This window comes from Periplaneta americana, chromosome 7, assembly GCF_040183065.1.
Source record: "Periplaneta americana isolate PAMFEO1 chromosome 7, P.americana_PAMFEO1_priV1, whole genome shotgun sequence".
NCBI classification, from domain to species: Eukaryota; Metazoa; Arthropoda; class Insecta; order Blattodea; family Blattidae; genus Periplaneta; species Periplaneta americana.
Window position 1 is genome coordinate 147565135 of NC_091123.1, and position 14786 is coordinate 147579920.

The following is a 14786-nucleotide window of genomic DNA, read 5'->3' on the forward strand; positions in this document are numbered from 1 at the left end:
GTCTAGGTATAAAAATTAAATTAATTATCCTGAAGATGGATCCTACATGTAATTACGAAACTTTGAAAGAGAGAGATATAGCTGCTTTCCTTACCCTTTGAGTGATATAGCTCACGAAGAGAAGAGACATGACAATGAAATCTTCAATCGCTAACAGTCAAACTTTCCCTCAGTTTTTAGAAATCCGTATTATTCGAGAGCGGCTACTTTCAAGCTGATTTGATCATAAAAAGGAAAATAGATACTTATGCCACAACCTACATACAGAGCTTTCATTTTAAAAACTTCCTAGTCTAAATAACTATTAATTTCGATTAAATTTAATTTAAACGATGGAAAACAAAACATGTGAAAACAAATGAATGAGAAGTATAAACAATTGAATACTCTTTCAAATTTAAGTACCATAATGTTGGGTGACATTTGAAATTTCAAAGGGGACTGAGGATGAGGGGGTGAACGAAAATGGAATTAACGCTGGTTTTAAAGTTTCCATTCAATATGTAACTGACATGTTTTTTGTTTAAATTAAATTTAATTGAAATAATTATTTAGACTGAAGTTTTGAAATGAAGTCCGGTATAATAGTGAAAATAACTACTATTTACGAGTTGTCAATAAGAGTTTGGTGTTTTCTGATAAGCTAATAATAACTGATAGTTTTCAATCACATTTACAGATTATACCGTATGCCACGCTCTCTCTCTCCCTCTTTCTCTAGGTCAGAAAATTTGGATTAGAAATGGTATCATGCTCAACACAGTACCTTCTGTTTGTATTCTCTGTCCTTGATTTACGATAGCAAACAACTGATATCTTCTTATGTCTAATGAACCACATCTTACATACCAGGTCATCTCTTCTTCTAGTCTACAAAGCCAAGGTCGCCGACATAGCTCGCAGTAGCCAATTATACTCGTGATCCAAGGCTGCGCTTAGGTCTGGGTTCGAATCCCGCTTGAGCTCTATTTCTTTAGGGATTTTCAGAGGTTTACCCAAACTATAAGGCGAATGTCAGGTAATTACATGGCGAATTCTGTAAACCGTATCGGCAAATACCATCTCGATATGACCCATTCCATTGAAGATAGATAACCGCTCTATTGATGCAGCTTAATTAAATAATTGATTACTTACTTACTTACAAATGGCTTTTAAGGAACCCGAAGGTTCATTGCCGCCCTCACATAAGCCCGCCATCGGTCCCTATCCTGTGCAAGATTAATCCAGTCTCTATCATCATATCCCACCCCCCTCAAATCCATTTTAATATTATCCTCCCATCTACGTCTCGGCCTCCCTAAAGGTCTTTTTCCCTCCGGTCTCCCAACTAACACTCTATATGCATTTCTGGATTCGCCCATACGTGCTACATGCCCTGCCCATCTCAAACGTCTGGATTTAATGTTCCTAATTATGTCAGGTGAAGAATACAATGCGTGCAGTTCTGCGTTGTGTAACTTTCTCCATTCTCCTGTAACTTCATCCCGCTTAGCCCCAAATATTTTCCTAAGTACCTTATTCTCAAACACCCTTAACCTATGTTCCTCTCTCAGAGTGAGAGTCCAAGTTTCACAATCATACAGAAGAACCGGTAATATAACTGTTTTATAAATTCTAACTTTCAGATTTTTGGACAGCAGACTGGATGATAAGAGCTTCTCAACCGAATAATAACACGCATTTCCCATATTTATTCTGCGTTTAATTTCCTCCCGAGTGTCATTTATATTTGTTACTGTTGCTCCAAGATATTTGAATTTTTCCACCTCTTCGAAGGATAAATCTCCAATTTTTATAGTTCCATTTCGTACAATATTCTGGTCACGAGACATAATCATATACTTTGTCTTTTCGGGATTTACTTCCAAACCGATCGCTTGATTTGCTTCAAGTAAAATTTCCGTGTTTTCCCTAATCGTTTGTGTATTTTCTCCTAACACATTCACGTCATCCGCATAGACAAGAAGCTGATGTAACCCGTTCAATTCCAAACCCTGCCTGTTATCCTGAACTTTCCTAATAGCATATTCTAAAGCGAAGTTAAATAATCGATTACAAATATGAAAAAGTACACCTGAAGTTTTAACGTCACACCATTATCCCTAGTTTACAAAAATATTTTAACAGTCAAAGCGTACAGAACAGATGTATTTAGTCTTGGTTTTTCTGAACCGACGCATGGGAGTTGCGAGGCGGGAGGTACGCAGACCTCGCAGTTATAAAACCACTCGCTATTTCTCGTATAATCCGGATTTGTGCGAGACGGGTCTCCCAACTCGCATGCGTCGGTTCAAAAAATCCAAGGCTTTATGGACTCACTTCGTGTACACATACGTATATAGTCGTAAAGTCGGGGAAGTAGCTATTCGATTAATGAAACTATCGATGTAATATTGGTGTTATTAAATGGCGAAGTATATTTTGATCTCATTACTTCACAGGTCCAGCGAGTCCTTCGTTAAATATTTATATTTGTTCCGAACCTTTGTTAAAATAGCTCGTGAGGAAAAATAAATTAAATTAACAAACTTCTAACTTAACTATTTCCTATTCTACATTCTGCTAGAGCGATCGAATAAAAAATCTACGAATTTACCGGCTTTTGCACTGCTTGTTGGACACTTTCTATAATTAAGACTGCAAAGATTTCGTGGAGGATCACTTAATAGGAAAGACCAATGCCCCTTTGCCATCAACTATAGGCAAAGCCAAAAAGTCGCGAATTCTATCACCATTAGTAGCGCAGAAGCTGAAGGGGCTTTAGTATAATGGATGACATTGCCACTCTTGTGAAAGAAGTATGCTTACAGTCTCCGCTTGTCCAATTTAATAACTTAAAATTACCGGCAAACCTATGAAAGAACTGGACGCGATCCCTTCCGTGTTATCCTGGTTGAGAAATCATCGCCTTTCTACTGACATCAAGTGCGTCCCATAGCTGAGCTGAACCCATCGGTGAACAAAATGACGTTTGAAATGTATTTTAAAAGTAAATTATTATTATTATTATTATTATTATTATTATTATTGTAAAATAACCATTATTTCCTCCTTCCCCCACTCCGTATGTCTCCGCTATAGGGATCTTATGCGAAGTTTTACCGTTAGATGGCAGGAGCGTTCCATGCGGCACAACTTGTTGTAGGGCTGTTTTATGTCATATACTACAGTTGATCACGTTCTCTCGCTTGATGGTTTTGTGTGCGTGTCAAAATTATATTTATAATTATTTTGTATAACCTAGTATAATTTAATATAATTCAGTATTTTCTTATCTCATAATTTAATTTAATTTAATTTGCCGTAAATAATAGCGTAAACTTTTATAATACTGAGCGATTCTCCTTAAGAGATGGATGGGGAAATCTGCAGTATGCAGAATATAGATACGAGTAAATTGAATGTTCATGAACCTAAACGAGAACTTCGAGAACGAGGTGTACGAATAAAATAAATAAATAAAAATAGGAACTTTGTCGAAGGTGAATATTACCTCTTTAATCATTACTATTGTAAGTACCATACGCTAAAAACAGGATATGCAGCCACCAATGTGTGTTTTTTTTATAGGGAAGGGACTATGGAGATTGAATTCCTCGTATTTTTTTCTCTAGTTGCAGAAAGATCAAATGCAATGTTTGATAAGACGATATAATATGATCGTAGTAGTATCACGATTATTCGTGCGTTCTGTAGGTTAAGGACATGCAGTTTTGAATACTATGTAGGATGGTTTTGAAAATTTAAAGTAAAAACACGGTTTTAATCATTAGTCTACAGCACATTAAAAACATTCACGAAATGTATTTCACTATGGATCGTCCTGAATAATAAACATCCCAGTTAATCGAGAATTTATTACAGGCATAAACTTCGGAGACTCCTAGAAGTACTGAATATAATCTAAGCTTGCTGTAGAGGTTGCACATGATTGTATAAAATTTTCTTTTCCCTCTTCCAAAACTAAACTGTAGCTAGCAGTTCCTTACTTGAAGTAGTTATTTTTTTTAATAGCTAGCACTTTCGAGGCGCAATTTAATTACCGGTAGTTCTTTTTTTAAAGCTTTAAAGCATGTATTCAGAATATTTCGGGATCTGAATGAAGACAAAAGGCTTTCCCTGGTTTTCACAAACAGGAATACAACAAAAAATTTGGTATTTTGAGTTATTTTTAAGAGTGAGTAATGCACTAATACACTACGTAAATCCTCAATATTTATATACCGGAAAACAAATGCACACGCAAAGCGCATCCCTCAAGGTACACGTGCGCTATCTGTTGGTGCTAGTTCAGGATATCCCTAAACATCCCCGGTTTCTATACTGTATTATGTATATGATATATGAATAGTACAGAGTTTGTTGGTTCAGGAAAATAGAACATCAATAGTAACATTACTGAAGTAAGGCGGAGGGCGGGAAACCATAGCAGAATAATTTTATTATCGATTACATTGAAGTAGGCCTACTATCGAATAGACTGGTGGATACCATAATGCATCATTCTGATTTATCTCAAAAGAAAAAATTACCTCATCAAATCAGGAGTAGAAGTTTAAAGGTCACTTAATGTTGCGAGTTTGTTGACCTCTTTTTCATGCAGACAGCGAAGTCCTGTGCAGTTGCTACACCAACACTGTCTGCGTTCACCGGCTTCCTCGAGACTCAGGCTATCGCTCCGTCCCGCACAACTCTCACTGTGTTAATGGAGACCCTGTCATTCAGGAGGAGAATGCTGTTTACGCTACGGCGCCCAGAAATCAATGTCAACTCATTAGGTACACAATGTAGTCGACCTGTTATCATCTGCGGCGGCTCAAAGTCGACGTAAGCGGAGAGATAACCCGGCAATGTCGAGGTCCGCGCGGCAGATTAAATAATCTTGTTCGACTCTATTTTAAGAAGGATCAAGCGAAAGCGAATCTTGGGCATGTGCGCTGTGGTCCATGTACAAACTGCATGTCGAGACCTGCGTGTGACGTCATGCACAAGAATTTGGAAAAGCGTGGATGACGCAACCGACGTCGCAATTGCGAAACAAACGCAGGAGCCGTGTTCAGGACTTACGTAATCATGATGCATGTCCTCCCCAAGTTTAAGATTAAAAACAATAATTCTGTAGTACTACCACTACGGAAGTACAAATAAAAATGTGAGAATTGGAGCTACGTTTAATATTAAAATATTGAACTTTTAATAATAATAATAATAATAATAATAATAATAATAATAATAATAATAATAATAATAATAATAATTTATTTATACTGGCAGAGTTAAGGTCATAGGGCCATCTCTTACACTCCATCAGGTGACAAAGTATACAAGGAGTGAAAATTTAACAAAAAGTTAAAGAATAGGATACTAATATACTGAAAAAAATAATAGCATAACAAAATCGACACTAAACAATATGAAAATAATACCATAACAGAAAAAAGAAAGTAAAATACAGATCTAAAGACTGGAATATAATAAAAGCAACTCAATTTGTACTCATAGTTAACAGGGAAAAATGTAACAAAGGATACAACAAATGGAATGTAATAAAATAATACGAAATTTAAATAGAATTAACAATAAAAAAGAGTACGATAATAAATTCATCTGACGATAAAAAAAGGGGAAAAGGAAGAAAAAGAAACATATATTTTTTCAAAACTATCGCAGAAAAAGGGCTTATAAGTGAAAGGAATCTGAATTGAGAAAGCGGAACTTTAGTTTATTTTTGAAACTAGATAATATTATCGATTTTATTAATTTGTCCTACAGAATAATATCTGTGATATTGACAATTAATATTTGAGGAGAAAAATTCGCTCCGGCGCCGGGGATCGAACCCGGGTCCTTGGTTCTACGTATCAAGCGCTCTAACCACTGAGCTACGCCGAATTCAATCCACAGCACCGGACCGAATCCCTCTCCTTCGTTGTTTCCCCTTTGCGGCGCCAGAGCGAATTTTTCTCCTCAAATATTAATTGTCAATATCACAGATATTATTCTGTAGGACAAATTAATAAAATCAATAATATTCTCATAGCTGCAGTGCATATATTTGTACAGATTACTGTGCACGTAACTGTGGAATCCCGGCCAAACAAGTCACTCAGCTGAGTGCTCTCCTAATATAATGGCAGTTGACATATGTCAACATGTATGCCTAACTTGGAGTCAGGCCACAAAAGGGAAACAACGAAGGAGAGAGATTCGGTCCGGTGCTGTGGATTGAATTCGGCGTAGCTCAGTGGTTAGAGCGCTTGGTACGTAGAACCAAGGACCCGGGTTCGATCCCCGGCGCCGGAGCGAATTTTTCTCCTCAAATATTAAACTAGATAATGCCCGACCTGAGAGGATAAAAAGAAAGGAAGGAGTACTTCAAGTCAAATACGCTTGAAATCGGTGCGACGGATATGACGTCAAACTATACCTTTTACGCCCCATAATCCACCGCGAAATACCGCCAATTGCCAAATATTAAATTGCTACTACCGGTTTTGGTCATACGTAAACGGATTAGAATGGATCTGGAGGTAACAGGACTACTAGCAGATTATTATACAGAGTGATTTATACAGAACTGACACATTTCATTCTTTAATTATTCCGTTGGAAATTCATTCAATGACCCAATTTTAGCACCAAATTAAGCAGAATGTTCTGGAGTTTCGATTCCTTGTCACTAGATGCGCAGATGTTTATGTTTTATTCCTATTGTTGACAGCACTGATCCAATTTTAGCACCAAATTAAGCAGAATGTTCTGGAGTTTCGATTCCTTGACACTAGATGCGCAGATGTTTATGTTTTATTCCTATTGTTGGCAGCACTAGATGCGCAGATGCTTATATTTTATTCCTATTGTTGGCAGCTGTTTTCGACATTTTGTGTCAACGTGAAAATGCAGTACACATTAAATCAACGACTCTTCCTTGTGAAGCAATACTGGATTACGAATTCAATTACAGCTACTCAAAGGGCATACCAGAGAGAATTTGGTGTTCGCAATCCTCCCAAAAGAAACACAATACTGGGACTGGTAAACAAATTGGAAACAACTCGATCTCTGGTGAGTGAAAAGGGCAAGCATCGTTCATCTAGGCTTCCCACGGTTGTTGTTGACGTAAGAGCACGACTGGAGTAGTCACCCAAAAAATCATTAAGACGTTTGTCGCAGGAGACAGGGTACACCTACTCAATGTGTCAGAGAGCTGCGAAAAGTGCAGGCCTAAAGCCATATAGGGTTACGGTTGTTCATCAGCTACAGGAACCAGATAAGGATAAAAGATTGAATTATTGTCGTTGGTTTCAGACGTTCATTGCGCAAAATCCTGCCATATTGCCCATCACATGGTTCACAGATGAAGCATGGTTCCATTTATCCGGTTATGTGACGACCGAATAATTTCCAGGAACCTGTGGCCACCGAGATCTCCGGATTTGACAACGCCGGATTTCTTTCTATGGGGTTACTTATTTGCCACACGTCCCCAGACATTGGACGATCTGAAGCACAACATCACACAGGACATTCAAGCTATTGACAACAGAGTCCTCCAACGAGTGGCCAGTAACATGGAACGACGTGTTGAGTTGTGCCTTATGCAGGATGGAGGACATTTTCAACATTTGCTATAGAGGTAAATAATCTCCCAAAATTCCTCTACATTTTAGGTATAATAAGTTGTCGCTAGCACGATTCGTTTTGAAACAATTAATGAAAGAAATGTGTCAGTTCTATATAAATCACTCTGTATCAATGTATGTTTCACTATATATTTATTAAAAGTGTTATGGTTGTGACATGGACTGAACACTTCATTTCCACATGCTCTCTCTTATCAAGAAGGATGTTGGCATTCCTTCATATGTTAAAGCACAGGGGGACATATCAACGGACATATTCTACAGTTAAGCCGAACAGAATATTAGCTTATTTATTAAAAAAATAACTCCTGCTGAACTTGACTACACTTTTGAAATATTCACAACAACACGAAACAATTTGTAATCGTAATAATATGAACAAAACAGCTGCTAAACACACAGGAAAAAGAGATGGACTATAGATAATTTGACGGTCATACTAGTACACCTTTTTGGTTCCACCGTTTCAAGCTTATGACCCGGGGTTGTGCCCGACAGTCTCTTACATGTTGTGGTAAGAGTTCCAGAGATGAGCTGCAAAGACGGTGAAAGGTGAAGAGTAGGAGGATGTTCTTTGTTTAAGAATGGAGAGTGTGATATGGTGTTGTGAGCGAGTATCTATTTTGTGATATGAGGACAAGACAAGTGTTGAAAACGAGAAGCTAAGTAGCTAGGGTTAGAGTTCTGAAGAATATTGAAGAGTAACGTGAGAGAGTGAATAGTTCTTCGCTCTTTGAGACGGACCCAGGACAGTATATTTAATGAAGATGAGATACGGTCAAATCTACGGACGTTGCAAATAAATCGAACACATGCATTATGAACACGCTGTAGTCTGTCAGTCTCATATTAAGGTCAGTGTAGAGTGTGTCACAGTAATCAAAATGAGGCATCAAGAGCGACTATACTAAATTCTTCTTGTGAGCCAACGGAAGGAAATTTCGGATTCTTTTTAGTGTGTGAATTTTCATAAAGATTATTTTACATGTGTGTGTGATTTGAGTATTCCAACTTAAGTTTTTGTCCTGATTTTTTACTCTATCACTGTATAAATAATATAAATGTAAATGCTTAAGAAATATGATGTTAATGTATTTGCTCAAATGAAACAAATGCGTTACTGTCTGCTATATTATTGCGGTAGTTACTTATTTAGTGTGATCATACGTGATCCTATGTCCCGGCCGTCCTGTCGTTTTAGTAAAAATATCACCCTTTTGTCCCGTTTTTTTATAAAAACTTTTAAAATTAAAATATGCTTAAGTATTGGTAAATCATAACCAAAAAATCAATATTGCTTTATCTGATGGACTGGTGCACATTTTTTTAACGGGTGAAAAATGTCTACATTTTCTTTAATGAATGAAAAATTCCTACATTTTCAGGATTTTTGTAATGTAGTAGACTTTATTCTCTCTCTGCCAGGAAGTACAGCACCCATGGAAAGAATACCTACTTTATATTATGAAAATTATATGGTCGAAGGAGAAATTCCGTTTAAACGTTGAAGCAATGAGAGCTGTACTATAACGCTTTTCACAAGACTCACACTACTCATTTTCTTCATGGGTATAATATTTTCTCTGGGCGCATGTAAATCTAATATTTAACTTACCATAACTAACAGCGACTGAGTCTTAACATTACAACTAGGCAACGTTGCTGAAGTGCGAATGGCTCGTGTTATTCTGGGTGGCTAAAACGCCGCGAAAAGGGGTATTTGTAAGACAAAATTGTGATATGGAGTGTGATAAGTTTTATGATAAGATACTGAAAAACCGAAATTTGTTACGTGAAGTAATATCTGAAAAAAATACTCATGGTATGATCGTGGTGAAATGCAGCTCCCTCTCTCTACAGCGCGCTAAGTTTTTGCGTATGTTCTGCCAAGATTAACTGATGTGAGTCCAACTTGCAATTGAATCCTACAATGTCTTTAATTGTAAAACATGGATGAAATAAAATTCTATCAATTTTTATATTTAATCCAATTGGATTATTTGATCCTGTTTGATGTAGAAGCATTTTATCAGACAAAACATTATTAATTACTTTTTTTTAAACATAACTTGTTGCTTTCCCGTCCCGTTTTTGTCTCAAGGAATTATGGTCAGCCTATGTTTATTGTAAATAAAAATACCTATTTTTTAAACTGAAATTAAAATTCTTTTATCAATAAAATCGTGTGTATTAATTTGTTTGCATCTATTAACAGAAAGTGATATAAATTACGTATCGTGTAAGTAGGATAAGTTAAATTAGAAGTAACTTATGTGGAAATTGGAAATATAACTATAGTGGGGTAAACTTGATCATAAAGTAAAAAAATTAACTTTAAAAATTATATCATTGTTTTAATTTTTTTGTGATCTAGTTTACCCCAGTTTACAAAATGGAAAACAGTTCATTTCAGAGGGAATCGGAAGGTACGCCACGCGATATACCGCATGTCTCCTCTAAACAGTTTTGTTCCCACTCCCCCCCTCCCCCTAAGCAGGAACTAAAATGATGCCCTCTGTGTAAAGCTTTGTCGCAACTGGTCGCTATCGTGCATATGCTCTCACGTTCAAACGAACAAAAGACCAACAGATAAAAAAGAGTAACTGTCCCAACATATATGTATTTTTAGGCAGGTATCGGAAGAACACCTATTTCAATAGCTTATCCATGAACGAGGAGTCTGACAGCGAGTTTTGGAAAGAATTAATCAATTATTATCAAACTTACAAACTTGTATTTATTTTTCAATTTTATGCAAACAGTCCAGTATATCTCAGACACTTTTCTACTCAGAGTTTCACGGCGAATTATTGAAGTCTTCAAAAGTTCTTTCAGTTGCAAGGTATCTCAACATGTCATGTGATACCACCTGTTCTCATTGGCACCGCTACCAACGATCCGTATTTCAACAGCAATCAATTCAATCAATATGTAACAACTTTCAACATCCACTCAATCATAATTCAAGACGTTTTCTAGAGCGGAAGCTTTCAAATCTGAAACATGAGAGTTCCTTGGTACAGTATTTACTTAGCCCTTTTCACAAAGACAAGGAATTTGTATTACTTAGGCTGTCTCATGGCAAGAATCATGAGTGCGTAGCCCGCTTCACGAAAGAGACTAGAGATTTGTATTACTGAGGCTGAGACTGTATCACGGTAAGAATCAAGAGTGCGTAAACTTTTTCACAAAGACAAGAGATTTGTTTTATTGAGACTAAGAGATTGCATCATGGTAAGAATCATAATTGCATAACCCTTTTCACGAAGATAAGAGAGTTGTAATATTGAGACTAAGAGACTGTATCATGGTAAGAATCATGAGTGCGTAACCCTTTTCGCGAAGACACGAGAGTTTTTTTTATTGAGACTAAGAGACTGTATCATGGTAAGAATCATGAGTGCGTAACCCTTTTCGCGAAGACACGAGAGTTTTATTTATTGAGACTAAGAGACTATATCATGGTAAGAATCATGAGTGCGTAACCCTTTTCGCGAAGACAAGAGAGTTTTTTTTATTGAGACTAAGAGACTGTATCATGGTAAGAATCATGAGTGCATAACCCTTTTCATGAAGACAAGAGAGTTATTTTATTGAGACTAAGAGACTGTATCATGGTAAGAATCATGAGTGCGTAACCCTTTTCACGAAGACAAGAGAGTTTTTTTTATTGAGACTAAGAGACTGTATCATGGTAAAAATCGAGTGCATGACCCTTTTCATGAAGACAAGAGAGTTATTTTATTGAGACTAAGAGACTGTAGTCCACACCTGTGGAGTAACGGTTAGAGCGTCTAGCCGCGAAACCAGGTGGCCCGGGTTCGATTCCCGGTCGGGACAAGTTACCTGGTTGAGGTTTTTTCCGGGGTTTTCCCTCAACCCAATGCGAGCAAATGCTGGGTAACTTTAGGTGCTGGACCCCGGACTCATTTCACCGGCATTATCACCTTCATCTCATTCAGACGCTAAATAACCTAAGCTGTTGACAAAGCGTCGTAAAATAACCTAATAAAAAATAAAGAGACTGTATCATGGTAAGAATCATGAGTGCGTAACCCTCTTCACGAAGACAAGAGAGTTTTTTTATTGAGACTAAGAGACTGTATCATGGTAAGAATCATGAGTGCGTAACCCTTTTCATGAAGACAAGATAGTTATTTTATTGAGACTAAGAGACTGTATCATGGTAAGAATCATGATGCGTAACCCTTTTCGTGAAGACAAGAGAGTTATTTTATTGAGACTAAGAGACTGTATCATGGTAAGAATCATGAGTGCGTAACCCTTTTCATGAAGGCAAGAGAGTTATTTTATTGAGACTAAGAGACTGTATCATGGTAAGAATTATGATGCACAACCTTTTTCTTGAAGACAAGAGAGTTTTTTATTGAGACTAAGAGACTGGAGACTGTATCATGGTAAAAATCATGAGTGTATAACCCTTTTCATGAAGACAAGAGAGTTATTTTATTGAGACTAAGAGACTGTATCATGGTAAGAATCATGAGTGCGTAATCCTTTTCATGAAGACAAGAGAGATATTTTATTGAGACTAAGAGACTGTATCGTGGCAAGAATCATGAGTGCATAACCTTTTTCATGAAGACAAGAGAGTTATTTTATTGAGACTAAGGGACTGTATTATGGTAAAAATCATGAGCGCATAACCCTTTTCATGAAGACAAGAGAGTTATTTTATTGAGACTAAGGGACTGTATCATGGTAAGAATCATGAGTGCGTAACCCTTTTCGCGAAGACACGAGAGTTTTTTTATTGAGACTAAGAGACTGTCTCATGGTAAAAATCATGAGTGCATAACCCTTTTCATGAAGACAAGAGAGTTTTTTATTGAGACTAAGAGACCGTACCATGGTAGGAAACATGAGTGCATAACCCTTTTCGTGAAGACAAGAGAGTTTTTTTATTGAGACTAAGTGACCGTACCATGGTAAGAATAATGAGTGCATAACCCTTTTCATGAACACAAGAGAGTTTTTTATTGAGACTAAGAGACCGTACCATGGTAAGAATCATGAGTGCATAACCCTTTTCATGAAGACAAGAGTTTTTTATTGAGACTAAGAGACTGTATCATGGTAAGAATCATGAGTGCGTAACCCTTTTCATGAAGACAAGAGAGTTATTTTATTGAGACTAAGAGACTGTATCATGGTAAGAATCATGAGTGCGTAACCCTTTTCATGAAGACAAGAGAGTTATTTTATTGAGACTAAGAGACTGTATCATGGTAAGAATCATGAGTGCGTAACCCTTTTCATGAAGACAAGACAGTTATTTTATTGAGACTAAGAGACTGTATCATGGTAAGAATCATGAGTGCGTAACCCTTTTCGCAAAGACACGAGAGTTATTTTATTGAGACTAAGAGACTGTATCATGGTAAGAATCATGAGTGCATAACCCTTTTCATGAAGACAAGAGAGTTTTTTATTGAGACTAAGGGACTGTATCATGGTAAGAATCATGAGTGCGTAACCCTTTTCGCAAAGACACGAGAGTTTTTTTATTGAGACTAAGAGACTGTCTCATGGTAAGAATCATGAGTGCATAACCCTTTTCATGAAGACAAGAGAGTTTTTTATTGAGACTAAGAGACCGTACCATGGTAAGAATCATGAGTGCATAACCCTTTTCATGAAGACAAGAGAGTTTTTTATTGAGACTAAGTGACCGTACCATGGTAAGAATCATGAGTGCATAACCCTTTTCATGAAGACAAGAGAGTTTTTTATTGAGACTAAGAGACCGTACCATGGAAAGACTCATGAGTGCATAACCCTTTTCATGAAGACAAGAGAGTTTTTTATTGAGACTAAGAGACCTTACCATGGAAAGAATCATGAGCGCATAACCCTTTTCATGAAGACAAGAGAGTTTTTTATTGAGACTAAGAGACTGTATCACGGTAAGAATTATGAGTGCGTAACCCTTTTCACCGAAGACAAGAGAGTTGTAATATAGAGACTAAGAGACTGTATCATGGTAGTCCTTTTCAGAAAGACAAGAGGTTTATATTACTTAGGCTGAGAGACTGACTGCCGCATGGTAAGAATCATGAGTGTGTAGCTCTTTTCACGAAGACAAGATACTTTTATTGCTTAGGATAAGGAACTGTTTCATGGCAGGAAACAGTGAGACTAAGAGACCATCTCATGGTAAGAATCATGAATGTGTAACACTTTTCACGAAGACAAGAGACTTTTAGGCCTATTATGCTAAGAGAATGTCTCGTGGTAAAAATCATGAATGTCACGAAGGCAAAAAAGAGACTTGTGCCACAAACAAAACTATGTTAATTTAACTTAGAGTTCCACTTACTATGGGATTCAGACAAACTACAACCTCTCGGCAGTGTCCGTCCTGATATCTTCTTTTCATTCTGTTTTGTCCGCCAGAGGTCTCCGCTAATTCACAACTTCATAAGATGTTGCCAGCACTCTCAATAGAGACGTGGGGGATGAGCATGCCATGTGCAGACTGCACTTCAAGCCTGCTATGTCATGACTCAGTTGCTGGGGGAAATTTCTTAAAATTTGTATGCGCATGCTTTATTTTGACGGAGGAGGCCCACAGACCAGCGCAGTGTCCCGAAATAACAACCTCCGCCTTGACCGACTTCCACGAAGGACAAGGAGACTGCAAGACCTCCAGAGCCGCGGGGTCCAAATTGTAACACTAGCACAAAGCTCACCTGTCCACATATGGATACGGACACTCATTTTCCAACTTTTATGAATTGTGATAGGTAACTTATTAGTTTCCTTTCACCCGTGTGCAGTGGCGTTGTTAACAGAACTTAATGTGGACAACCTTCCTTCCTTCCTTGTGCCCCTCGTCATTGAAATTGTAATGGGAGTAGATTATTCCTCGTCAAGGCAAATATTTCCAAGATATTAGTACTGATTAGCATATCATTCATTTCCCATTTGCGCAGCAGCATAATGAAAAACAAAAATAAATAAAATGAGCTAAAATAAAATGAATGTTCAACAAATTAAAACCTGAACGCTGTTAGTTTATGCACAGCAATACGAGAAACTATGATGTAATGGCTAAGAAAAAGCTGTGAACTAAATATAAAGGAAACCGAGTTGAGAGAGTTATGAAAAAAAAATGCT

The 14786-nt window shown here is 37.2% G+C and overlaps 1 protein-coding gene across 3 annotated transcripts in view; it reads right to left on the bottom strand.

Annotated features, from left to right (window-relative positions):
• Positions 1–14786, bottom strand: part of LOC138703560 (oxidative stress-induced growth inhibitor 1-like) — a 113118-nt gene that overhangs the window by 30458 nt on the left and 67874 nt on the right. The window contains exon 1 of one of the 3 annotated variants that reach the window (XM_069831526.1): positions 4536–4847. The exons of the other annotated variants lie outside the window; for them this stretch is intronic. The gene's annotated coding sequence lies outside the window, so the exon portion shown is untranslated. Of the gene's footprint in view, positions 1–4535; positions 4848–14786 lie in introns of those variants that run through there. 3 annotated transcript variants of the gene reach the window in all.